Here is a 27,878-nt window from a genome sequence, read left to right on the forward strand (position 1 = left end):
AGTCATTCCTTCTAAAATGTATATTATCTTCCTATTAGAGATAGCTCTAAACCTTGCTTTTATCTCTGAAAGTCCCTGACCTCTGGCAAGTTTCAGATTCCAAATTTAGAACAGCATCTGAATTTTGCAGCTGGTCTCTGCATTCATAATGAGCCAAGTCAAAACTAAATACACCCAAATTAGAGGGGAGTATCAAACTCTGGACTCACATCCAAGTTGTGCAGCAGAGGTCTCTTTCAAATGCTCATCATGTACACGTAGCCGTAATGTACAATAATCTATAAAAATCAGCCTGCTCTTTTTCCACAGTAAACCCAGGTAATCCTGCATCAAACAGTTATTAGTAATATTCAGCATAAGCTGTCACATAAATTAATTTTAATACAAATTAATCAGTCTAAGTGTCTGGTGTACCAGGCACTTATGATTCACAGGAGGGCGGAGATCAGATCTGCACGCAGACAAGAGCTACTGGAAGTGAATAAAAGACAAGCCATCATTCCTCTATGAGTCTGTCATCTGCTTTGCCAATTCTGCTAAAAAAAAAAAAAGACTACATAAAATTCTTCCCTAGAGAGGAACCCAAAGTTCAGTTGCTCCTCCCATTTCTATTTGCAGCTTTCTTCTCCTAATGTCAACTCCATCTGTCTTCCACAGGCATTTAATGTCTTTTGAATTGTCTATTTAATCACTTGCAGGTTTATCCCCTTGTTTGTCTGTACTCTGCCCTTCATTTGTCAGCTTCAGCTTTTGCCAATCTGAGCATCCTCCCTCCCCCACCCCCGGAGCTTTTCCCTCCTTTTCAGTATATTGCACTTTATCAGGTCGCTCTTCTGTTGTCCTGAGGTTGCTTTTTTTCCCACCCAACGTGACCCATTTCTGCTTGAGAGGCAGTATCTTTGTAAGCATATACATCCCATTGCTCTGTCTCCTTTTTTATCTCTAGTTTTACACAGCATCCTGTCTCTCATCTGCTTTACAGGACGTCCTCAGATCCTACTCCCCTTTCTACTGGCATCTTTGTGCCTATAACAAGACTTTCTGATTTTTCACTTGGAGTAGAGAAAGACTTAGGATTATAGTAAGTTTCTCTGCCAGTAGCAGCAGTTTGTTTAGTGCAGAATTGTTTCTACACAGTGATTTACTCAATTTTTTAAGAATCATTTTGCATGATTCATTTCTGAATAAAAAAAATAACAAATTACCAAGAAACACACTCAAACTCCATTCCCTCACTCATATAATAAGTGAATGCTAAGGTATACAGTGTTCCTCTTCTTTATGCATATACAGAGATTCTAAACAAATACTATTATTCCTCTTCTAATTATGTATCCACAGTTACAGGGTAGTACATAGCTGTTCAACTTAAATGTAAATCTTCATGGCTGGAACACCCTTGACATTTCTTTCTGACTGCTGCAACAGTCTATCCATTTCCATGTACTTTAAGAAACCAACCAAACATTACCCAAAATAAGCAAACTTCCTTTGTTTTTCCCTATCTGCTTCATCATCCTCAGGACTTCCGGTGTGATTCCACTTCAGGAGGAAGCAGCATTTCTATCAGTAGTCAATTAGAAGTGTCAGTCTTATTTTGAAACAGGTACTAGTGTATTCAGGAGATAATCCCTCCAGAGCCCTGACTAGATGGATGTTTTTTTGCAAATGTGGGAATCTGTGCCCCTGGAAAACATAACACAGGTTTCACTATGTTTTATTCTGAGCCTAGAGCAGTCTGGGACATGATTTGAAGATTTTATTTAGATATATTCAGTAAAGCCCAATTATGTTTTGCAATGTTCTGCCTCTGTGTAAACAGATATGTGGTGTTGCTTTCCAATGTCAAACCACAAGGAAGCTAATGGAGCTACCAAAAATTTTAGCTACAACTGCAACAGTGCTTAATTACCCCAAAGAACAGAAACACCCTCCAGAAACACTTATGGACTGTCTGGTTTCTGTGTTGCATGCCTCTACGAGCAAGTTTCATATGAAGTTTTGATTCAGTGCCTGAACTATCACAATTATTTTATTAGAATAATTGTCCTACTCCCAATCAGAGGGAGAAGAAAAACCAGTTTCTTACTTTTGAAGCACCCCCAGGTGCCACTCTGGTACTGAAAAACACAACAAAAAAATTACCAAAAAATCTGTCTGTGCTTTGCAATTCGTAACGTCTTATTTTTTTTTGTCAAAAGGTATACACATATATGCTTTCTTTACCATTTCGTGGAAGAAATAGAGGTAAAATTAGTAAAATGAGTAATTCCAAGAATTCAGTTATACATTTTCATCTTAAATCTTAAGAAAATGAAAAAATATATAGAAGTGCATAGTACAGTTTGTTATCTTACAGTATATGGAAGTTAAGATGCACTCAGTTGTAGACCAGCATCTCATCTGGAACTTTTCATCATGAACCCTAACTCCACCATGATCTGAGAACACTGAAGACTCAAATTCTTCAACAAAACTTTTAAGAACTTCAGTTTCATGCCCCAGAACCAGTAAGCCTGTTTTACAGATCAGCTATTGCAAGACCTAATGGCCAGACTTTAAAAACATACTGAAAATCCAACACGCTCTGTGAGATATGTTTATTAATTCACATTTGAAAATTATTACTTGATGCAGAAATCTTCAAAGCTTCCCATTTACTGTCAAAGAGCTGCCCCACTCTAACGACTTCACATGTTCTTTGGTTCACCACAGGAGTCACAAGCAGAAGCTTGTTGGCTGTTTCCTGACACTGATCAGAGCTGTGTATGGCGTATGGCAAGTAATAAGAGCCCAGAGAAGGGTTATTCTAAACAAAAATAATTGCTCAGCCTGACCTTCTTATGTGCTTGTTTTTCAAAGCTGTCTGTCCTTGAATAATTACAGTGTACCTAACTTTGGAAATCTTTTCCTATGAAAGATGTGCTTTCTGATATGCATCCTCCCCAGTAACACCCAATTATTACAGAATCAATTGTGGCTTAGTTATAGTTATAATAGGTAATTAGTCAAAGGACTGCAGCAATTAAAGGGCTCTGCCTTTGCTTTCTAAAAGCCAGATGAAAAACTCTCATGTCTTTAAAAGCTCTTTAAATCTGCTGATTCAAATTCTCACGTAAGTAAGAACATTTTCGTGGGTTTTGTTCAGTGACTCTAAGTCAGTAATCAAACAGAAAAACATAAGGACCATTTTAAAGGTGAAATAACATTTAGTTATCTCCTACCCATTGATGAGAGTAGTTTTGAGGGGTTACTCGATGTTAAGGTGGATACTGTTATCTTGTTATCAGAAGAAGAAAAAGTAAAGCAAAGCAAAGCAAAACATTGCAAATATAACCATTCACTTCAGCAGCATAAGCCAAAAAACCCTTCTTTTCACTGAAATGCATTAATGATAAGAAAGTGATTTCAGATGGTGCAATGATCAGTCTAGCATAAACTCTGCATATATCATAGCCCAGAGTACAAAACTGCAAGGATGCATCTCGGCCAAGGCTTCAACAGATGTCCCCTTTCAGATCTCAATTCCAGCTTCTAGAAACAACTTCCAACCCAAGACAAAGCAGCCTATACCCCAAGATAATTGTTTACACATAATCTCAGGTAGATAAGGGGAAGCAAATCTTCCCTTTCCCTCCTCTCTACAAGAGTTTCTCCTGCTCTTGCCCCTTCTGAGGACACAGGCTTTCAGCCAGGTGTTATTTGAAACTCTTGTAACCCTTTCTATGTCACATAGCCATTTTGACATCCTTACAAAAGCTAATCTTGAAAGTACCCCATACTTTGTTTCAATTCTGTAATGTTGGAACCACTAATTTCTTTGTTTCCTAAGAGGAGGCCACACATTGTAATCTGATTAGACACTCAAAGTGAAAATGCCACAAGAAGAATTTAGTAGTGTAAAAATTCCTCTGGTTGATAAATAGAGCCATAAAACAGCTTGGGTTTATCGATATGGGTAGCAAATGTGAGCAAACCAGGACATTTTGAGAACGTCTTGCTTGCATTCAATTTTGGGTTGAATTTGATTTCATCACATGTAAGGTGATGCAGGATACTTAATGCAAGGAAACTCTGTTTTCCTGATCTCACTGGGAGTTACGTGTGACTATATAAATCCTGTCAGAAGTACATTCCACTGTCAATTCCCTTTTTCTCATGAAGTTTTACTTTGTGAAAAAAGAGGGGAATTTGTTTCCAACAAAGTTGAAGCTAACTCAAAACCTTTTATTCAGTCTTTGATTGTGTATGTCTGCTGACATTTTCCTTACTGAATGTCTGATTTTTGCAGAATACTCCAGCAGAAATGGAAAATTATACATGCATGACAAAACACCAGATAGACATGCTTAAGAGTTCTCTCTCAGAAATTGTGTTGTGTAAAGAAGAACCAAGCAAACACACACCAAAACTGTCCATTGGTTGAAGTATTAAAAATATAATTTTGGGTGCTAAAAATATATCCTTAACAAAGACATTTTTGAAGTACAATAATTGTTAGTGTTATCAAATATGATTGATATTTCTAGTTTACTAGAATATTGTGTCTTCAAGGTAATTTATTCCATTTGATAAACTCTGGCCAAAAAACGCATCAAAATATTTTTAATATCCACATGCAAAGCTTTTTCCTTACTGGTTTGTAATAAAATATTAAATGCAAATCATCAATAATTAATTAGGGCTTCTTGATCCATCAAAATTCAGGTCACTAACCTGATCAAAGCACACTTTTTGTAAATGTAAAACAGTAGAGTGTAAAAGTCTTGTGGACTATACATCTCATGGATGACATTTTCCTTTACAAAGAGGGAGTATGTATTATTTTTGGTACATTTAATTGTTACTTTGGGAGCATGGGACTGAAATCCTACATGGGTTTTATGACCATGAGACTAAACTTTAGGTACTGCAATGTTCAAGATGTAATCATGGATGTCAAATCACCTGCTCCCAGCAACCCTTTTTCTCACATTCTTAAAGGCTCCACACAACAGGCTTCAACTTCAATGGTGCTACCTGCTACTCAGGTTAAGCTGAGCTGTGTTAAGCACACCCCAGTGGGACTTCTAGAAGGATTACACTTCACTGGAGTAGGTGACTATATTACCTCATGCAGATGCAAACAAAGCTTAATGAAATAAGGACTAGAACAGATCCTGGAACAGATATCAAAACAGGTGATTTTTGGAAGGATCTGGGGTAAGATAGTGTGTAAGAAGCTGAAAATTAATCAGTAGTACAATGTTACTGCAAAAAAAAAGTTGATCTTACTGAAATGTAAATATTTTCTACTGGAAACAGGCAAGGGAAAGGACCCTTCAGTCACTTCAGCTTTGGTAAAATCTTAGCTAAAGTACTACCATCCATGTAGGACACTGGAACATCTAAGACACATGCACAAATTGGAGAGAATCTCGAGGTGAACAATAAAAAACTATTACCTGTGACCTGAAGCTATTACCTATGACATAAGACTAAAAGACTAATGACAAGACATCTGAGTGTGGACTGTACAACATTGCTTAAATTAAAAACAAACAAACAAAATAAAAAACCTGCAAAGCAACAACAACAACAAAGATGCTACAAATTAAAAATGTTAAAAAGTGCAGCACGGATGATGTGACTAAGAGGAGATGAGCACTGAAACAGGTTCTGGGGAGTGTCAAACCTCTATCCTCAAGCTGCATAAGGGAAGTTAGACTAGTGTCTGTGGAAAGATATATTACTGGTAGCTGGACATGCAGTGAGAAACTCTTGAAGGTCCCTTTGATTAATAAGGGAAAACATGTATGGAGGATTGACCCTTCCCTCCACAAGACTGTCCTCTGTGACACTTTCATCTGGTAGCACTGAGTGGAACTAAATTTTTGCAGAAAAATCTAAATATACTAAATATGTTTTGCTTTGGTTAAAATATGCTTATGTTAATGAGGTAGTAAGGGGAACATCTCTGTTCTTTGCTGTTGACAAATCTTTATCATAATACTGTTTCCTGAAGGCATATAATGGACATTAGAAAGACAATCTAACTTAATTCCTTTAAAGCGAGCCGTGGACATCTCCAGTTATTAACATTCCTGGAAAGCACTGTCAGAGAGAAGACAGTGTCCTATCTCTTTCTTATTAGTTACTCATTACTCATTTACTTCCCATTTGCACATATCCAAACTTTTCCTCAACTGAGCAGGAAAATCTGACAGTTTCCTTACATTTTGAGGCACTAGTCATCTCCAGAGCAGCAAGTTAACATTGCATCTGAAGTAGTTTTTGCACAAGCAAGAGGGACTGGTTTCAGCAGACTCTGTGGCATAAACAGTTGCTCATCACAAGAAGAAAACAAAGCACAAACTTTCTCCTTGCTGCCTGATGACTCAGTACCATCTAATCAGTGAGAGCTAATCATCAGCAAAGATGTCAAGACCAGCGCAACCATTGCATCCCACACAGCTGTAAGCCTGTGGCATCTTCCCAAACCCTAGATGTGAGGAGACACAGCAGAGTAGCACAATTCTGTAGCAACACACACACCTCTAGCCAAATACCCAAAATAAAAAGGCAAGTCCATCACTGCTCTGAATCTCTGCAGAGCAGCTGGGCAGAAGAACAGATGTCTGAAGCAGTCCCACTCCTCAAGAATAAGCACAGAGATGATGCAGCTCTTCTCAAGGACACAACTCTTCAGAAATTAGGATATTTCCTTCCAAAGTACCTCTGTCCTAGGTGGTCAGAGCTGCAAAATGCAGATTTCTTATGGAAAAAAAAAATTCTGACAGATTGAAAGCCTTGTGTACACACATTCAATTTTAAGCAGTTCTTCTTTCAGCCAATATCCATTTTTCTCACAGTCACTAATTCCAAAAGAAACCAATATTTGCCTTTTTCCCCCCTTAAATCTTCCCCCCATACTGTTTCTTCCAGAGAATCCCCAATGTGGAATCTGTCATTACATTCATTTCCATGGCAACAAATGGGATGCCATAAACAGCGTTTTAATCCAAGGACAGAGTGATAGATAAAAGTTGGATTTTGAAAGAAAGAATTCTTGCTCAATATCAAAGATAATTGCAAAGGGAATACAGAAAATTACTTATTGAGTTATTTTCCTTTATGTACACAGAAGTTCACTTCATAAAGGACATTCTCACCTTGAAATACTGTATGTTCAGAATGATGTTTATGGGTAGAGGTGATTTAATATGCTAATATTTGTCTGATTTTCCTTGATTATACGACATGCATCTTTTTTCTTATCAGCTGATAAGCTACTTTATATTAAAATATGAGGAGAAGATGCTATGCTTGATTATTCTCGATGACATCTGCTTAGGCTGCAGGGAAACATAATCTATGAGAATAGAAAACAGGCACATTTATAGTGATTTCCAGCCTAATAGATTCCACAACTCCTTACAAACCAGGCTGGATCCAAAAGCCAGTTAAATTCTTGCTGAGTATTACCTCCTTATGGCTTGACTCCTCCTTCAAGTGTTTCAAGTCCCATCGAGGTGCTTGCAAAAGGATCATGTGGATCATGATCAAAAAAAATATGACCCTTTAACCCTATCTCCTTTGTGCAGTGCAGTATAACACCTCAACCAGCCTTTATTTGATTCATACCCTCCTGTGAATATGTAAATAAGTAAATTGGAAAATAGCAGGATTTTTCATCACTGGAAACACCCAAAACTTTCACAAAAATGTTAATAGTCAAGACAAAAGTAAAACTAATTTTTTTCAATCTGTATGTGAATGATAGTCTCAAAAAAAGAGGTTTTTCACCCCCACAAAAAATAACGCTAGAGAGAAAAACAGTCATCAACTGAGTTAAGTTTTTTCCACAAAATAATGGCTATGTTTTTTATTGTACTGTAGCACATGTGGATTTAGCTGTCAATGAACAGAACTACAATGTAACTCCCAGCAAAAACACAGACATATTTTTCCTAACAATTCAAAATTAGCCAGAGACTGCAGATATAGTTTACTCAGGAGGCACGCTCTAATCACAACTTACAGACTTCTGTCAAGCTATGTATTATCAGAAAAAGAAAATAAAATCTAACTCACACTCTAAAACACCATTAAGAAAACACTAATGTTGTGACACAAACTGAGGAAAGTCATAAAAGGAATACATAAAAGCAAATATTATACGATATTTCTTTTTCTAGGGTTTAGGCACACCGGGATATCTACTGAAATTATTTTTTAATGTGGCCTGCTAGAGAATCAGAGTGCATATGGCAAGGTTCTGTCCCACCAGGTGCCTCCTTTGATGGTGCTTTTTACCTCAGCCCTCATGCCCATCTAACTACAGGCTTTGTGTTTCCAAACTCACTTTTCTATAAACATCATACAGCAAAGAAAATGTAAAGAAGCATTGAAGAGTATTCAAGGTAAGATTTGAACCTAACTTTGAAGTTTTGTGGGAACGAAAGAGAGCAGTAGAAGCTTCCTAAAAAAGCTCATTGGAAACCTGACATTTCAGAAAACTCTGTAAAACAACCTTCTTAAGAAATGCTCCTCTAAGATAAAACTTATCTAGTCACAAAATGTCTCACCACTCACTGAGCAACAAAAGCAGAAATGACAACCGCACGAAATTATATTATGTGGAGTAGCTTGAACTCTGTTTAGAAATGCATTTTTATGCTTTCACCAAAGTGTTTCATCTCCCAAATAATATGTGAATTTAAAACTTTTTTTGACTTGTTTTGACTGGATAATTTTCTTCATAGTAGCTGTTTTGGGGCTGTTTTGGATTCGTGGTGGAAACAGTGTTGATAACACAGGGGTGGTTCATTATCCCTAAGCAGTAATACAAATAAATTAATAACTGTTAAAACTATGATTATCAGTTGCCAATAATAGCAATCTCATTTTTCAGAATAATATGTCTCTTTCTCCATTTAAATCACACTTCCATGGGACATTTTATACTTTTTTTTTTTCTCCAGTTAAGTGTTTTCTCCTGTGCTTAATTCTGAATGTCTAAAAAATTACTTATAGAACTGGAACCAGAATCAATACTCACGTGAACAAAACCATCCAGGTGACTGTGTGCTCCTTTTCAAAGAAAAAATAATTTCAGTCAAAGAAACTGAAAAGTGAACAACGGGGGGCGGGGGGAGGGGGGAGTGGGAATGCTTTTTGAGTGAATTTGAATGTCGCATTGTAAATATAACTTTTTCACTTTTTATCTGACTATAGGAAAAAAAAAAATAAATTAGTTATTTCAAATAGAAACTCCAAATAGCCTTTTCTGCCCTTTTCTGCAATTGCAATTTAATTGTATAAAGCCACAGATTTCAGCCTCCAGGGGAATATTCACTGTCTAGCTCTTATGTTTTACTTTCTGGGGAGAAAGTAATCTTTGACGGTACTGTGCTAATCCTTTGAGATGACATATTAAATATTTTGTCCATCCAGATACACAAAATAGTAATTTGATGGTTACTACAATTTTTTTCTAGACTGCAGCAGGTAGCCCCCCATGTGATGCTTAACTTCTCCACATAGGACTCACAGGGAAGCCTATAGAAACACATTTCTGTAGAATTGTTTCATAGAAACGGTTTTTATAACTGCTAAAATGCCTAAAGCAAATCACACTGTGTATTGCAAGGAAGACCATGGGTGGATATTAGAATGGCTTTGTTTTAACAAATGGAATACATATGTTTCCCATGTTCTTTCACTTAGACCTCAGTGACATTTCTCTGTCTTCTTTGGTTGCTTTATTAATCAGTCACAGCCTCTGAGGAAAATAAAAATATTCCTCTATAACATGGTACATGAAAAGGCAGCTCTGTCATGCTTCTTGCACCCTAAATGTTACACCACTGCTTGGCACTTAGTTAATAGCAAGCCTTTTAAAGAATAATACAATATTACTTTCATTCAGCTGTCACCGATGTAAACAAGAAACCCACCTATCAAAAATTAAGGCTTAGTTCCTGCTTCATTCCTGAGCATCTCTGGTATAACCAGACTGAAATCAATAGTTTTCTACTGACGTTACACTGGCATAGAAATCCCTAACAAGAAAGAGGTGAAGCAACCTAATGCATGTAATAAAGTTGGATTTTTTACATGCTAAGGGCAACATCTGAGTTCCTGCCACAAACCACTCCAAGCAATCTCATGGTAAGCTGTTATTTAGTGCCTCAGCCTGAAGCATGTGATATCTGACTGATCATGTCAGAATATAGACTAGAACATCCAGTATATCATCTGATCTTCTTTCCAAGTCCTTTAGCATAGTCACAAAACAATTGGTACCAGCAACAGGCAAAACATATCTTTAGTCTGAAATGTACAGATGCAACTCTTGCTAAAACACACATGAACTTTGGAATTGGTTTCTTCCCTTGAAGAAAGGCTTATTGTATTAATATCCAAAGCTAAAAGGAAGCCATTAAAAATTAAAAAATTCATATCTTTTAAAATAATGCGTATATGTGTTTAATAGTCTATGAATAATAGCCCCAAGTCTACACATGACTGAATAGTTAATCTAGAGAACCTGCATTTCCTCCTGTCAAAATAAGTCCAGGTTTTGTTATTGAAGAGCTAGAAAACAAGATTAATGATCCCATGGCTGTGAGTTATTTTTAGCCTGTTTTTCTGACTGTATGGTACTGTTTGCTTGTGTAGCATAAAGTAAAATGAGACTTCATATGAAATACAATTGGTTACTATATTTATCTGGCTATTAAATTAATTTCAGTATGAAAGATAAGGTACATCAATAATCATTTAGTTCTAAAAAGCCTCAAGTTGCATATTTTTGCTGAGATATTCAAAATGATGTAAAGGAATCACTGGCATCCTCATTCATTTTAATACAAGATACGTGTCTAAATCACATATCTACATCCCAAGATTGCTTTGTAATTTCAACCCATTTTTCCTAATGACATGATTTTGCTTAATTATGTAAAGATGCAGCATGATTTGGCTATTTAATATCTTCTTAAGTTTATATTACTACAGAAGATCAAAGAGAATACAACAGTACTACCTTATCTAATACAGCGTGAGGATTCTTTATCAGTGCTTTGCCACAGTGTGGGCAAAAAAGCCTCAATGATTTCTATTTAAAGGTCGTTATTTTGAGAGACCAGCAGTGTCACTGATCAAAACATCAGAGATTATTCAGTTTCCAAAGTTATCATTGAATAATTAATTTACTTAAAAATCAGACAATATGTAAAAGAGAGACAATGTTTGACAGCTCCTACATCCCTTTTAATATTTAATGTTTCTGTGGGTAAATCAGCAGGAAAATCTAACTGAATTAGCAACATCAAAATTTGAAACATGTATGTCTAAGGTTCAGTGGATGGTCACTGTAAAGTAATTCAATGGGTCAGATTCAAATATAGTCAATACATTGCCATACACACTTACAAAGTGATGAAATGGAATATAAAATCACTAGGAAAAATACTTGATATCCATACAATTTTGAAACATCAGAATAAATTATACATACGATTATCATTTCATTATTCTTTCAGAAAAAAAAAGTTGAGCTTTTTTGTTTTAATTTTAAAAATTATTTGTGGGTAGAGCTTGGCAAACTTTTACACTAAGAGAGCATTTCATGTCTAAGCAACCAGAGGGGGGAAATAATACCTGAAACAGCTCAGTGAATTGACACTACACTGATTATGGTGAGGCATTAGGGGAAATCAATGACTAATCAGAAAGAGAAGAAGGGATGCTTTCCATTTAGAACACCACAAACAAGTCATAGCAGAGAATCATAGAAAGGCATGGACTGGAAGGGACCTTAAAGGTCACCTAGTTCCAACCTCTTTGCCGTGAGAAGGGATACCACCCTCTAGTTCAGGCTGCGTGTCAGGTATTGTACACAAGAGAAGTTTGAACATTGATCCACTTACACTACAGACAACTTCAAATTCTTTCATGAAGGACTTTCTCAGCTTGAATCTCTGAACTGGTGAAGAAACTCTCCGTACATTCTCTGCCCTGCTATTGCTGTCTTTGCTCTGAAAAGCTGCTGGGATGTCTTCAGTAACACAATGATGTCTTGTCGAGATAATTGGGGCATTACTGTGGTAGATGATAATGACTGAATTTAGGACGTGTCAAAAGAGTAAACAAAACATGGGATTCAACCACTTTTGGAGAGAACAGAATGGGGGAAAGGATCATCATGTGTCGAAATGCTTAGTGCCTTTAAAGACAGCCTGGGGTAGAAGAAAGCTAAAGGATGCTCCCACAGTAAGGCAATTGATAAAATAGGTGAGGCAAGATAAAGATAGGGGAGAGACAGAATGAAAGCTTGAAGTGCTTTTTCATCTCCTTAATTAACAAGAGTGCCAAGCGTCCAGCAGGAAAAGAGTACATCTGGTCTGTGATAACCTCTGGGTCTCAGGGCACACACAAGTGAAATTCTTAGCTTCAGAAGCTATCCTGCAGGGCAACCCAAATATCACACATCACATCAGAAAGGGAAATTGGAAGTTAAAGGGTAAACTTAGCCTGCTGCATGTGTGTGCTTCAGCTGAGCCATTATCCAAATGTCAGGAGCCGACTGGTTTAGTCAGAACAGGTGAGGCCTCAAAGAAGGATCTGGAAGGGAGAAAAAAATTCAGAAGCCCTATTAGAAAATAATAGGTCACTTCTCTACTTTTTTTTGCATGGTACCTTACAGGATTAGATTCAAAACCCATGAAACTCGAAGAAATATTCCACTGACTTCTGAAATCAAACTGAGAGGCTGATCAAATGCTTGGTGTACTAATGCTTTGATTTCTAAACCCTCCATTTCTGGACAGCCTCACAAATACTGCCATTGGGTGGGTTGTTCTGTATCACTGTTTTGTAAAGAACAGTAACAGATAGGACAGAAAGGCAATACCCTCCCTGGTAAAACCATACAGCAAATTGAACAATATTTTTGCAGTTATAGTCTAAAGGCTGAATAATCCAACCTGGGTATTTGATTGTAGGCATTTAAATACAAATCTAGATATGTAAACAGGGTACTAGTCTAAGCTGTCATAATTCAGGTAACTGAGACCAGATATTGCTGTCTGATACCTGAGTTGCTGAGCAACAAGTGTCTGAAGTGATGTGCAAGGGCTTACCAGCTGCGAACAGGGCTCCCAGCCAGCTGGAAATGACAGCTGACAGCTACCTTCTGCACTATTTTTCACTGTTAGACTGGAAAAATCTAAATCTATTTGCTCTAATTCTCATTGACAGAAGAATAAACAATGATTTTTTTAGGGTTTCTTTGGTCTCAGACTGAGAAAAGAACTGAAAGAGTTTTAAGCACATGATACTTTGTACTTGAAGGATTGCACCCAAAGTACTCTTGAGAAAGAATTATAAGAGAAGCTATGATCAGAACTGTGACATCTGTCATTTTAATTTTGCTAGGAAGCAATGGAAATACGGAGGATGACAACTCTGGCACTTTGAGGTACGATTATCAAGCTCACTGGCTTTGCCTGGACCTTTTGGATGAGGTCCAGGTAAAACTAGTGAGCAATCAAACTTTTCCAAGGACATCATGAGACAGTTAAAAACCCCAAGATTCATTGTAGTCCCAGTGAGTCTCTAACTGTGACTACATTTTCACAAATTTCAATTGACGATAAAAGGGGATCGTGGATATGCTTAAATCAATGGATCTAGAAACTCTTCCAAGATATTAAATACAGGTCTGTGCCCTTGAACATCCCGACTCCATTACAGAAAGAGTTTTTTGCATGCAATAGTAATCATGCACTGATTTCCACTGAAAAAAATCCAGCCCACAGATCTGTATCTTTTAGCTAAGTCCTTGATCTAGCACAACCCACCAGGGGAGGGATGTAACCAAGTCAACCAGAGGTAATGTATCTCTCAGCCCAAACTCCCCTTTCCAAGGAGAACCAAGCATAATAATTTAAAGAGATCAATATAGAATCAATACAAATCAATACACAATATTGAACTAATGTGTATTACTGTGATTTCCTCATGGCACTTGGTTTTGTTTAATTTAAAGTGGCTTTGTGAGAAAATAGTTTACAAAATTGCATGGAAACTTTCTGCAGGAATGGAAAACCTAAGGCAGTTCATGCACATGAAGGTAATGTTTTGGAAACTTTGTTTTCACAGGAAGTTTTGATTTCTGTGGGGAATTGGGCTCTGAATAAGGTAGACACATCTTTGTGAAGTATAGGTTACATACATTCCTTTCACATTTCTAAAGAAATGGTGACAGGAAACATTTTGTCCAAATAAGAGGTGAATTTCCACATTAAGTTTGGTTCTTATCCCTCCTCAAGCTTCCTACATCACACTGCCAGTGTGCAGGATTTAAAGTGAATTTATATGTAGTTTAGGTACTTTTTAGGACTCCTCAGACCATTTTTAAGCTATAAACTGCTGCCTGAAAAAATAAGGATATGAACCCTACCTCTCCAGTGCAACACCTAAACATGTTCCCTTTCCATAGGACTCAATGATGCTGGCAAACCCATGCTCTTGCCACTGCAAGATGAAAAGATGCCAAGAGTCATAGAGCATTCCTCAAAGCATTCCACATGTTTGGTATCTTTGCTGTGTTTGAGAAAGATACCTCCTCAAAATAGAATTAACAGACTGTATCCACTCAAAGGAGCATCATTTTGATCCCTGTACCTTGCATGCCAAGTGAGTCTGAATGGTCTGGTTAAGCACATGTTTAAGGACAAGATAGAAGAACACTTTAAAAAAGGATTTATCCCAGCTAGTGGGAAATGTGAATGTTTCCAAGCTCTGGAGCCAGCAAAACTGCTGAAATATGAGATAACATTCAACAGAGGATCCTCACATCAAGGTCTCATTCTGAATGTGACTTTCATTATTGCTTGTTTTGCACAAAAGAGATGGGCACAAGGTCAGTGGCATGACAATGCCACAAAGGGAAAGTAGGTCTTGGCTCAAATGCTAGACTGGATGTTAAAAGCAGAGAAAAATCTAAAATTAGGGACTATGGAATACAGACAAAAAGGATTGTTTTTAAATTCACTCGTGCATGAAGAATGAAAAACTAAAAGCTCCAAAGCAGCAGCTTCTGGATGAGATTCTCTGTCAAAAGCAAGCAGATTTGAAATTCTTAACTGTGGGGTAAACATTTACAGGATCTGCACTGCAAATTGTATCATCACCTACTCGAACAGATCGCTGCAGATACTGTAAGTCATATCACTGATATATTGGGTTCTGTGCTCTGTCAGGAGGACAATTAAGGGTAATTTTGGGGGAAAAAACATCTAAGGTTTATCTGAGAGACTGTTGCCTTCCTGCTGGCTAAGGATACTGTATGGAACTTTGTCTCTTGACTAAGGACTCACTGGGCACCCTTGTAGCATCCCAGATCCATGAGTTCTTATTAGATCTTCCATTCTGAAGAAAAGAGCATCAGCCTTACATTTGCCATTGTGTTCAGGGATGTATGTGGGATAAATTCAGCATATCTGAACTCCTTTGCGGCTAAAGCTAGTGGTGAAATATCAAAAATTCTGCCTTATCACATCACTGGCAAGGCAAAAATGAAGTTGTATTCATACAACCTTAGAGTCTGTTTTAGACTCTAAGCGCAAACGTACAGCGTGGCACTGTGTTATCTGACATACTAACCATTATACAAGATTTATTCATCTTAGTCCTATGTTTTTCCAACCTTACTCTATGCTCCTTTCTTTGCATCCTATAACATATTCAAAGTAGATACTATTTCTTTTTTATATGGCAACAAAGCATTTGCACAAGAAAGCCTTATTTATTATTTGGCTCTGCGGTTCTAGAATAAATATAATAATAAAAAAACCCTAATAATAATAGTAATGAAAATAACAATAGAATATTGCCAACAGGAAAGCAGACTCTGAAGAAAAACAAAACTTGCATCCTTGACTACACAAATACAAAATTAGTGTGCAAATACATTCACAAATTAAAGCATTGAATTCTGATTGCTGTTATTTCTGGAGCTGTATTATTCATTTTGTTCTGTGTTGTACTGAGTTATATTGCAGTCTTATGTGAATTCCATGTAAAAACCTTCATTTAACTTGCAAGTTTCATGAATTTTAGCACAAGTAATCATTTGAACTTCTGTACTTGTTATACAACACAGATTTTTTTTCTTCTTTTAGAAATTTCAATAATTTGAATATAAATATAGGAAAATGAAATATAGTTACATCATGTTTAGTAAATAGTGAATAGAAAAAAAGAATAGTTTGTTAATCCATCCTTGACTGAAAAAATTTGAGAAATGTTTAAGAATAACAATTATAATTAAGAGAAATCAGAAATTCCATGTAACTGATTTCTATAGCCTAAAAGAGCTAAATTCACAAGGGTGCAATTTCAGACCCACAGTTTTGTTGAGTCTGCCAGATCTCTGGCAGCTTCACCAGCTGAAGCTCTGCTTTGTGAATAAGATCCAAACCTACCCTTTCTGCTCTTGAGCTAACCATCATTTTTACAAACTTAAATTGCAGCCTGTTTTATTTATGGAAGGCTCCTACTTCACATGGATAGAAGTGGAAATTGTAAAGCCATCAGGCACAGTGGCCTTTACCAATGTAATGCTATTTCAGAAACACCTGTGCTAAACACCTGACCTACTGTGAAAATGCGCAGTATTCAGCAGCCTTTAAAATTTTCGATTTGTTACCCATGGCGAAGAAGGGAGGAGGTGAAGTGGCTGCATACTAGACTGTAGGATAAAAAAAACCAAAAACCACACTGAGACAATGTATTTTAACTCCCAGAAAGACCTTTTGATAGCCTGCCAGAAAGGCACCCTGAGGCTTCTTCACCTGTTGATCAGTGCACCCTGTTTCCATATTGATATTTAATCGCCTTCTGATGGGACCAGGAGGAAGTTCTAAATATAACTGCACGTGAAGCATGTGACGAACCAGGACCCACAGTTTCCCTTACTTTCACAAAAAAATCCTAAGGTGAATATTAAGATTTGCTCCTTAACAAAATTTGAGCCACCCCACCCCATACAGGGAGAGAGAGCACAGAAGTGGAAGCCAAAAGATGGGTCATTACCATGTAGGACACTACAATGCTATTGAGCATCTGAAGTTGAACCTGTAAGCTGCAAAAATAACTTTGGTTTAAACTGTACTGGATTACACTATCAATTTGGGGGAAATAGTTGCTTTAGAAAGAGAAAAAGAGACCAAAATATTTCCTTTAACTGCTTGCACAGTAAGCTATAAAGTGACCTGCAGAGTCTCAGCAAGAACATACTGGAATAAATTAAGAGTAAATAATTTTCATGAATGAAAAGCTAAAGGCCCCCTCAGTGAAGAGAAAATAAGAAAAATTGGGGGAGAACTGAAGAGGATCATGAACTAACTCTCTTATCTGTAAGATTTAGGATAGAAAAGGAAAGATGCTGAAGAAAAATAAGACCATTCATACATTTCTGATTCTCAAGAAATGCTTGACTTCTGCATGGAAATGTATTTGCATAAATATTCAAGCTGTAAACATTCACAGTATTCACATGGATATGCTTGTTCAGAATCATCCTGCTACAAAAAAATTGTACGGCTCATGTTCCTGTCCAGGTGAAGTTGCAGCTCCTTCGTTCTGGAACCAGAACTGATCCCACCTGACTAAGACAACCCTGGAGAGTGACCAGGGGTTTATGAACAGATGAGATTCAGAAGAGTCCTTTAGAAAGCAAACCAATCTGCCAAAGTCAGAAACAGAAGTAGAACGTGCCAAGTTTTGACAGAAAAGGTGGGTACCCACCACTAGCTGTATTACATTAATGTTTTTGATACTTCCAGTGGGAATATTTCTGAAAGTGTTTATAAACATAAGTATTCTCAGCCCTTTCCCTTTTTACCAATTAGCAGGCAGCCACGTGTGATCTCTGACTGCAAGAGAGCTTCAACCTGATAAGTCAATCATGCTGCTACAACCCTCATTGCCTGGTACTGAGCAAATCACTTCATGGGGATCACTGCTGAGGAAGAAACAAGATCAAAAGGCTGAGGACAACTAAGAGATGCTGTGACTGATGTAGTAAAGAATGAAAAAATGTTTTCTTTGCGAGTTTTAAGTCAAACAACATGCAACTAAGGAAGCTAGAAGGAGCAGCACTGCAGAACATAACCAAAAGCTGACTGAATTAAGAAGTGTTTGTTACAAGGATGAAGAAGAAAGGACAAATTTCACAAGTGGTGGGAAAGATAGGGAAGAAAAATTTAGTTGGGCCATTGATGGAAAAGAAGTTAGAAAATTACAGGGGACCAAATTACAATCTGTCATAAACAACTCTTATATTGTATTTTCCCATTTGCCAGTGGCAGACATTCTCTCCTCAGGCTGGAAAAAGTACATTGGATGGAAGACAGTGAGGTGGATGACAGTGACAGAGGAGAGAGAGATCATGGGATAAATAATTATTGAAGAATACAGTTTTATCTAATACTTGAAACTGAATTTAAGCAGGGAACACAGATCTCCTGGATGACAAAAGAACAGCACCAAAATGTAATAAAAAAAATTGAAACACCAAGAAATGCCTTCACAGCGTGCAGCTTTTCCTCCAGAAATTTTTAAAGATAATTTGTCACTTTTTATAACTGTCAAGAAAACTTTGTTTGTCTGCAAGATCTTTGAATTGGTTGCCAAAACTGTCATAGAAACAGCACTAGCAGTTTGATCCAAAGGTCACCAAAGTCAGTGGGAAGAGCATCACTTTTTTCACAGGGATTTGGATGAGACAAAATATACCCTGTACGTATATTGGTATAGAATAAATAAAATTCAGCATGAATTAAAAGAGCAAAGACAAGGGAAAATTAAAAACACTGTGTACTTTCTCTCTGCCATTAAAACAGCTATTTTCAGAAGAGAAAGAAAGGCAAACTCCCTTTCAGTGCAGCCTATTTAAGTACAGCAAAGATTATACTCTCTCAATAATGCTATGCCTCTCCTTTATTAAATGATCCTGCTTTGAGCTACTTCTGTGCTTCTCTTGGGATGGCCTAGAGCATATAATTGGATCCACTTCATATGGAGAAAAGAGCCTGTTAACCAGCAGTTGCAACAGCAGATGCTTGTTCACTCGTGAAAATAAAGACTGAAAGTTTCCATCAGTCATTTAAAACTATAAACATCCAGGCTGGGTTTGCTCTCAGCAGTTTTGCTTTGAATGCAGTCAATGCTGTTTTTCCCTTTCTAAACCCAGTACTCAGGCTTTCAAAATATAATTCATTGCCCTTAAATAGTGGTGTAACAGTTGGCGAGAATCACAAAAGCCCTCCCTGGCAGTTGGCAGTGCTGCCTTAGCCGTATTTCACTGCAGTAATTGTATCTTGGTACAGAGTGGGACAGTGCATCATCCAAACGAGAGCCCCTTGATGATGTATTGATGGAGATAGAACTGTCCAAAGAGAAGAGATGGGTTCAAAATTCAGCCAGCTTTTATTTGACTACGCAAAGGGGAAAAGGACTTCCAAAGAGAGAAGCTATTAAACATGGCATATTGCTTTTGGCAGGGATACAGGTGATCTGAGCAAAGTAGGGCAAAATCCAGACCCTGCTGAAAGACCACCACCCTCTAAAAAACTGTTTCTTTCTTTGAGTCACAGATGAATATATGCAATCCTCTGCTCTCAAATGGCCAAGATTCACTAGGCTAATAATGAATTCCAGGGCAAAATCTCTGGTAAAGGCTACTCATCTGCATAGGGATTTCCAAATGAGCACCACAGTTCTGCTAATTATCAGTTTTTTCCTTCTTTTCCCCCAGCTTCTCTGCCTTCATTAACCCACAAAGCTTCTTTATGCCCTAGATAAGTATAAATTGGGATTAAACAGGTTTATAGGATAGATAGTGCACTACAATCTCCTACCAAAAGCACCTCTTCCCTCAGCATTACATGTACCACAGCACTGCAGAGTCCAGGACCAACACCCAAGAGTTCAGATGCCTCATCATGACTTATACCTTTGCTGCCCAGATAGTTAACACAGGATGCAAGGTGACCACATTCATACCTGCAAATCCCTGAAGCTGGTAGGCTTAAAATCACAGCTGAGGTAGCCCATCTCTTAAATGACAAGAGATTTGGTTTACTGTATTTGGGAAACAAACCTGAAAGCATACAAACAATCTTAAAACTTAAAGAGGTGGCTTTATTTTTTGAAATTTTTTTTTTCCTATTTCCATAAGTTGTACAAGGGATTCAGATTTCATAGCCAGAGCTTTTCCTGTTGCCCACCAGAATGACACAAGCTGCTGTGTCTTTGGGCTTTAGGCACACAGGGAAAACAAATGGGATTTGGGAAATAGAGACTGATATTTTCTTGAAATAGCTTGTTCCTCTGGTGTTATGCAAAGCTGGTGCAAAACAACAGGTGACCTAAGTGGCCACCAAGGGATAGAAGATAATCAAAGTAAGCACAGTTTTAGTGTCTAAGATACAAAATTCAACTACCATACCAAAATGGATGTGTTAGACTTACAATTTCATATAGCACTTGAATGATTTTAATTCATTTGGAAAAGTCAGTGTTTTAATAAAGTACTGTACAGGAAGAAAACTGTTTTGTTTTTTTTTCCTGATGGAGTTTGGTGGAAAGAGTAATTTTTGCAGGAAACAGCAGTGCACCCAGCAAAAAGATCAAATTTTAACCTTCCATCTCATTCTTCTCTACATCCTTCTTATAAAGAAACAACAGAATTCAGAAAGGGAGGAGTTTAGCAGAACTTAGGGCTGATTCTGTCCCTTTATGTCATGTAACTACATGGTAAGTTATCACATTTCAAAATAAATCTAAACAAAATAAAGAGAACAAGAGGTCTGTTAGTCACTGACAGGAGTTAGATAAAACTCTTCCTCTCAGCTTCCCCTTCTGTTTAGTTTGGTACTTTGTTAAATCTGTCATGAATGACAAAAGATAAAAAAAAAACACATTTGTATCACATGATATAGGGGACCATCTGAATTGGGAACTACGCAAACAGGAGCCGCTGCTCCCATGAGCTGTCACGAACTTGCAGAAATGAGCAATCTTGCTGTGCTCAGACCGAACCCAAGCCCTCACAAGCTCCCTGGGAACAGGGCACTCACAGGCTCCTGCATTCTGGCAGTAATCTACCTCTACCTGTGTAAACACACATATGGATAAACTTCCTCCCGGGCATGGACACACTCTCATATAGTCATGTGTCTTACAGCAACCTGCAGTTCATGTTTCTAGAGACTAATATTAAAGTAGCTTTTTTTAAAAACTAGTTTTTACTAAAACCCGTAATTTTTGCCTTGATGAAGGCTATTGTTTTAAACTTCAGCACTGCTCTATTCAGCAGTGAGATACAAGAGCACAGATCACTCAGCTGAAGCTCACTCACTAACATCACACTAGATGAGCTTTGCTATGGGTGGTGGTGGACACAGGAGCTGAAGAGTCCCCATAGAGCTGGCAGATGATTTGCAGACTGGGATTTATGCAGAGGGCAGTGGCCAGGGCAAGTAGCTGGCTCAGTCCTGGCAGGTCTCCCAGCCACTGCCCCGGCATCTTGCTTCTCTACTATTCAGCAGAGCTCAGATGTTCATGAGTGCATGGCTGGGGGGCATGGCAACACAAATTTAGGCCACTTTGTGTGGAAGTGGGTCAGGACTGCCTGAAAGAGCACTGAGCAGAGCCAAGTGGATCCCATATCATCACTCCACATGGGTCTGAGGTGATCTAAGCAAGCCATGCTCTGCAGATTAGGAAACAGAAGGAGTGATCCCTCTGACTGGTATTTGCTATTTCACATCGACCAGTAGACAAAAGAATTAATTCAGCAAATGTGCTGAATAATCTACAAAGCACCTTTGGACTGAGTTATGCAGAGAGTTTGTGAAGTCTCCTTTTCTGAAGATATTCCAAACCTGCCTGGATGCAATCCTGTGCAACCTGCTTTAGAAGGGGGTTTGATTAGCTGATCTCCAGAGGTTCCTTCCAACCCCCATCATTCTGTGATTGAGAATTCTGCTGTGAGAGAAAACCAAGATAACATGAATTTGAACTCCAGCCTTTTCCCTCAATAAGCCTGTTTTTCTTACTGACTCAGCTACTCAATCCATTTCTGTCCACCTGCCAAAATAAACAAGACTCAAAAGCACAAGATAAATCATAATAAATCAATTGACTGTTCCCCCAATACCCTAATTTATGCCTTTATTTCGTTCCAGTAAGGAAATAATGAGACTAAGAAACATATCCTCATTTATAAAACTTGTTTGCCAAGAGGAGGGTGGTCTGTTTCTTTCTGCAACCTGGAGTTAGAATAACAACACTAGAGACATCAAATGCAGACAGGTTTTTATGACACATTGCTTCTTATTCATTGCAGAATATGTAACTGTGTCCAAAAGAGAAACAAGAAGCTTCCCACAACAATTTTAGCAGTTTTTAACTAGCAAAAACATGAAAAGCTTGTCAACACAAGTCCAGGTTTGCTTTGTGTCAGCAGTACACAGGTCCCACAATAAGAAAGACGCCAAAATTAAAGAGATACTGCAAAAAGGGAAAAGAAGGATGGAGAGGAGGACTGTTTGGTTAGTGTTTTATAAGATAGATTTGGTGGGCATTTTGACCACTTAAACATCCTGTGGCAAATCAGTTATACTACAGATCTTCTCTTGCGTCATAAATCATGATTTTAAAATAATAACAGTAAACATTGAACAATACATGTCAAAAATAAGCAGTGATGTTCCCAGGTGTTCATATCGCCTATACTTAACTCCTGAACTGATTATTATACTGTAATTTCTAACAGTAGGAAAAAAGAGGTAAAGAAAAATAAGAAAAACACAACCTTTTCCACATTTCTTACCTTTGGGTATGTTGAATTACTTGAACTGATCATTGGGGGAACAGAAGTGTTATCTCTAATTCTGACATGAAAACAGCAGCTTTTTGGCGATTAAAAAAAAGAGATTTTAATATGAAGATGCAAACAACAAACCCATGAAAAGCAGTAAATCTATCAGTGAAGTTCTTTACTTAAAGCAACGATGTATGGCTCATGTTTATATGCCACAAGCTTTTTTTCCTTCAGCAATAAGGAGTTTGAAATATTAACAGTGCCACTGTTTTATTAGAAGCGTCTGCTGAATTAGGAATGCCCTTTCTAGTAAAGCTGAAGAGTCCTAACTAACCTATTTGAGAACCATCATATAAACCACACTATGCTGAAATGAATCTTTCCCAGATTGAGAAATTTTGATTCCAGTGCTCTCTCTTGTTACACGTGGTCATTTATTTCAGGAAAAATCTCACTAAAACCTAAAGCAATAAGTCCTCAGCTAAAAGACTTAAATCACACCTTCTGCATCTAAGTAGATGTCTTCAAAGCCAAAGATCTTTCTATTCCTTAAAGATTTAAAAGCAAAAGGTGTTTGTTTACCTTTTTTAATGTTCATCCTCAAAGGCTGTTTCATTGAGAAGTATAAATAATACAGCTATAAAGGCAGGTCATTTTCCTCTTTCACCAGTAACCTGCTCCACAGATAGAGCCACAAAAGAAAACACCTCTGGCCCCAGATTTCAATTCTTTCAACCTGAGAACTGCTGTCAGTAATACACTAAGGTAGGTCCAAGTGTGACACAGCAAAGCTCTCCCCAGAGAAACTGGGACACTGGCCACAAGTAAAACTTCTGTGTTCCTCAGATGGGAAGTTTTATTAGGATATGAACACATATCATAGAATCATAAATTGTTTTGGGTTAGAAGTGACTTTTAAAGATCTTCTAGTCCAACTCCACTGACCTCACTAGATGAGGTTGCTCAGAGCACCTTCCAACCTGGCCTTGAACACTTGCAGAGATAAGGCATCCACAACTTCTGTGGCAAACCCATTCTAGTGCCTCACCACCCTCACAATAATGAATTTCTTCCTAATACCTAATCTAAATCTACCCACTTTAGAGCTTAAAAACATTGCCCTTTGTTCTGTCACTACTGGTAAAAAGCCTTCTTCAATCTTTCTCATAAACCCTCAAAATATATTGAAAAGTCACCATAAAGCTTCCCCAGAGTCTTCTCTTCTCCAGACATGACACATCTTTCAGAAACTAACATTTTATGACATTCCTTTACAGTAAGCGATTAATTCTGAAGCTTTCATCTGAAATATTTTTGCAGGCCTCAGCGATTATACAAGTTTTGCAATGAAGCAAGTCTAAATAGATGGTACTGATGTACAAGGCAAAGTACACAAGGGCAACCAGAGATCCTGAGAACAATTCAGTGAGACTCCAGGAGGGTAAGCAGAATCCACTTTCCAACAGTCCTTTTGGTCTAGTTTCTTTGTAGGAGACATCTTTCTCACAGTAAGAATTAACTTGAAGTATAGTTGTGGGGTTTTTTTAATCAAGCCTTGGCAATTTTGAAACTCAGCACAAGAGGTTTCTTTTACTTACTATTCAACAATCAAACTCCAACTTTTCATTGGAAAGTCAAAGCCCCAAAAATATGTAAAATAAGAATACACAGAACACAAATATTAAAATATTATCAATATAAAATGCCAATCTGAGAACCATTTCAGTGATGGTAAGTATTCCAGGACTCTCAAGTACAAGTACTTCTGTAAAGTTTGGATAGGGGGAGTCTACTGTTACACATCTCCAGACTGGGAGGAGAAGATGCAATAACGTGACTTGAAATACATGGCTCCTCAATTCCACTGATAACTGACAAGTCGTATCCTCTAGGGTCGTATGTATGGAAATCTCCCACTATATGTTGCTTTTTCATTGCAGGCTCCAAAGGCAAATAATATGTCTGGAATTGGTGGATATTGTTTTATCCCAGTGATCAAGCAGGAGAATACAGCCCACATCATCACAGGTAAAGTCTCAGTCTTGTTTTAGTGGCTGGTAAAATATTAGTTCTATCAAAGTTGGCTGGTTAAGGCTGGAGGTCTAAACTCTTCAAAGCCACCTGCGTGTTTTTCTATTACCTGAGTGTTAACAGAAGACCACAACAGATGTGGACATTCAAATGTCTCTGTGCCTAACAGTCCCAAAGGGACATTGTTAGGAATGCACAATAGGGTTGCCTCCAGTTTTGCGGATCAACCTCTGTTTGGCCATCTGTAAATGCTGGGGTGTTGTGATGCTGGGTGTTGTGATGCTGGGTGTTGTTGAGTCAAAGTGCCTTTGTGGATGTCAGCATTTACATCCTGAAGCAGAAGCTCAGGTTTGAGTCAACTCTTATTTAAAATAAATGGGAATTTTAGGCTGGTGTAAACTGTCCTTGCATCAGGGCTTTAGAGAGAAACCTCAGTCTCACTCCCTTGTAATGACCTACATTGAAACAGTTCTCAGAGGAATGATTAAATTAATTCAGACAGTTATCAGCTGGATCCTTCTTCTTACCTCTTTTTAGCACTAGTTGTTTTATTGCCATTTTTCTTATCTTACTAAACAGAAGAAAAAATTCCTACAAAGTATTTCTTAGATGAGGCTAAGCCAGTGGACTTTAATGAAATTACTTTGGGTAAAGGCAACTAGAGGAATTCCTCTTTTTAATACTAAATATTTTTGTCCTTAAAGAACAAGAAACAGGGCACAGGAAAATGTGCAGGGTGTCTTTTTATCTTTTAATAAACAAAAATTCAGAAAAGCCAAAGAAATTTAATTTGTTGGGTAAGGAAGCAAAAGAGAAAATAGAAAAATCCTGTTACTAATTTCAAGAGAGATTTCTTTTTCTTCAACAAAATGCATTACAGTAGGTATTGTTTTGAGATTGCTTTTCCATTACATTCCAGTGATGAGACTATAATCTAGCATTACACAGAACTGAGCAGACCCCACTCTGGGATCTCAAGTGACATGATAACCTGCACAGCCTGTCCCAGCACTGCCTCTGAGCTCAGGAGCCCTGTACCCAAGGCACAGAGTAGTAGCAATGCACTAACATAAAGGACTGAGACCTAGATACATAACTTCAAATTAAAAAAATTATTCTAATAGATTATATTGACGGGTCTGGATTTCAGATTCCCTATTATTCCCTAGGCCAGAATTGTTCTGATTACAGGCAAAATAGCGAGACAATTAGGAAAGCAAGCTCTCAAGCAGCTCCAGGCTTGTTTCCTTGGATTTATAGCCCTTACCCTGAGACATGCCTTGAGAACATTTCACAGTTCACCTCTAATGTGGATCACATAACTGCCAGTGACATTTGAATTAAAGAAATGCCCTTGTGTTTGGAGGGGCTGAAGAACATGCAATTTGAAGGACATCTTTTATTGCTCTGATCTAGAAAACCTGCATAGAGACAAAGAAGGGATCATTCATGTCCCTCTCACTCATTTTGGTGGATCTTGTTTCCTGATAAAATTAATTTTTAAAAAAGAGTGCAGACAGGTGCAGATACATCCTGCAGATGGCCATCAGTCACTAGCAGATGGTGACAAGACTCCAGGAACTGCCATGGGAGCTCCAGGTCATCTTGTGGTGAGACGACATCCACATATAAAGGAGTCAGTCGTTTAATAGCATTCTTAACTTTATCTTGCTTACTGCTTATTAATCTGTTTTTTTCAATTGAAGATGTGAGATTTCAGCCAAAGGTCAACTAGATTTCAGAGAGAATTTTCTTGCTATCTGCTCCTTTTCTTCACTACAAACTTAACAACAAGGGCTCAATGACATGTTGTCAAGACAACATAAAACCATTACTTCAGAACTTATAAGACAGTTGCGCAAGTTCTTAGGCCAGTTCAAGCAGACCATAAATTAGTTCAGGTAGACAGGACTAGCAATATTCCAATCAAATGCTTCTATTTTGGACCAAGACTCCAAACATGTCAGCATGGTGCATCCAAAGGCAAGAAACACAGGCTCCAGATCTCCATCTGCACTCTGGAGGTGCAATGGCTGTACAAACCTGTGCACATACTACACACATCTGTGCTTTTATGACCATATTGGTTTTGTAATATGTGTCAAAGTGATAGGAAAAACCTAATTTTTGTCATAAGTGCTTCAAAGAGATACTGTCCATCGTCATCATAATATATTAAGTGTTGATTTAAGAGTTTTCACTCCACTTGAAGGAAAGTATGAAAACTTGCATCTAAAATGAATTCATTTTCATTTACAAATCAAACCAAATGCAGATTCAACAGTGCCTGGAATTGGTTTCTGGTCCAGCTGGAATGTGTCTGAGATGGCAGCGAGCTTCCTAGCAGCTTAGGTCAGAGTTCTCGTGACCGTGCACAGCAGTGAAGCATAAACAGCTAAGAATAACTGTTGCCCAAAATGTAAATTCCTGATAAGTTTTTACAGCTGCTGGAACAAAGACTTGTCAGATTAAGATCCATAATTCCACCTAAATGATGCCTTTCTGAATGTTTCCCTGGTCTCCAATTTTCCTAAGCCAGGTTCAACTTAACTCTTCATTTTCTAGCGTTTTTACATGCTGTCCCTTTTCTTGTTATTATTTCTGTGTCACAGCTTTTCTGGCTTAGCAGTTACTTTGTTACTCAATGCAAAGCAAAACCATTTGAAAACCAGGGAAGATTGATAAATCTTGGAAAGAAGAACTGCTGGAATACATGATATCAGCTTCCTGCCAAAGAAAAGGAACCAGTCAACAAATAAGTGTACTCTAGCATACTATGCAAATTGTGCTTCCCTAAACTGACATGCAAGAATAAATTCCTGGCTTTAGCCTTTACAACATGCTCTGAATAATCATTCTGGAAGTAAGTATTGTACAGAAGGTATGACATCACATAAAGGTGTTTATTTCTATCTATAAACTGAAATAATGGATTGATAAACTTAGTAAAAGAGGAGAGCAGTTG

The sequence above is a fragment of the Manacus vitellinus genome, unplaced genomic scaffold (assembly GCF_001715985.3).
Source record: "Manacus vitellinus isolate BGI_N305 unplaced genomic scaffold, ASM171598v3 scaffold_22_pilon, whole genome shotgun sequence".
In the NCBI taxonomy this organism is placed as follows: Eukaryota; Metazoa; Chordata; class Aves; order Passeriformes; family Pipridae; genus Manacus; species Manacus vitellinus.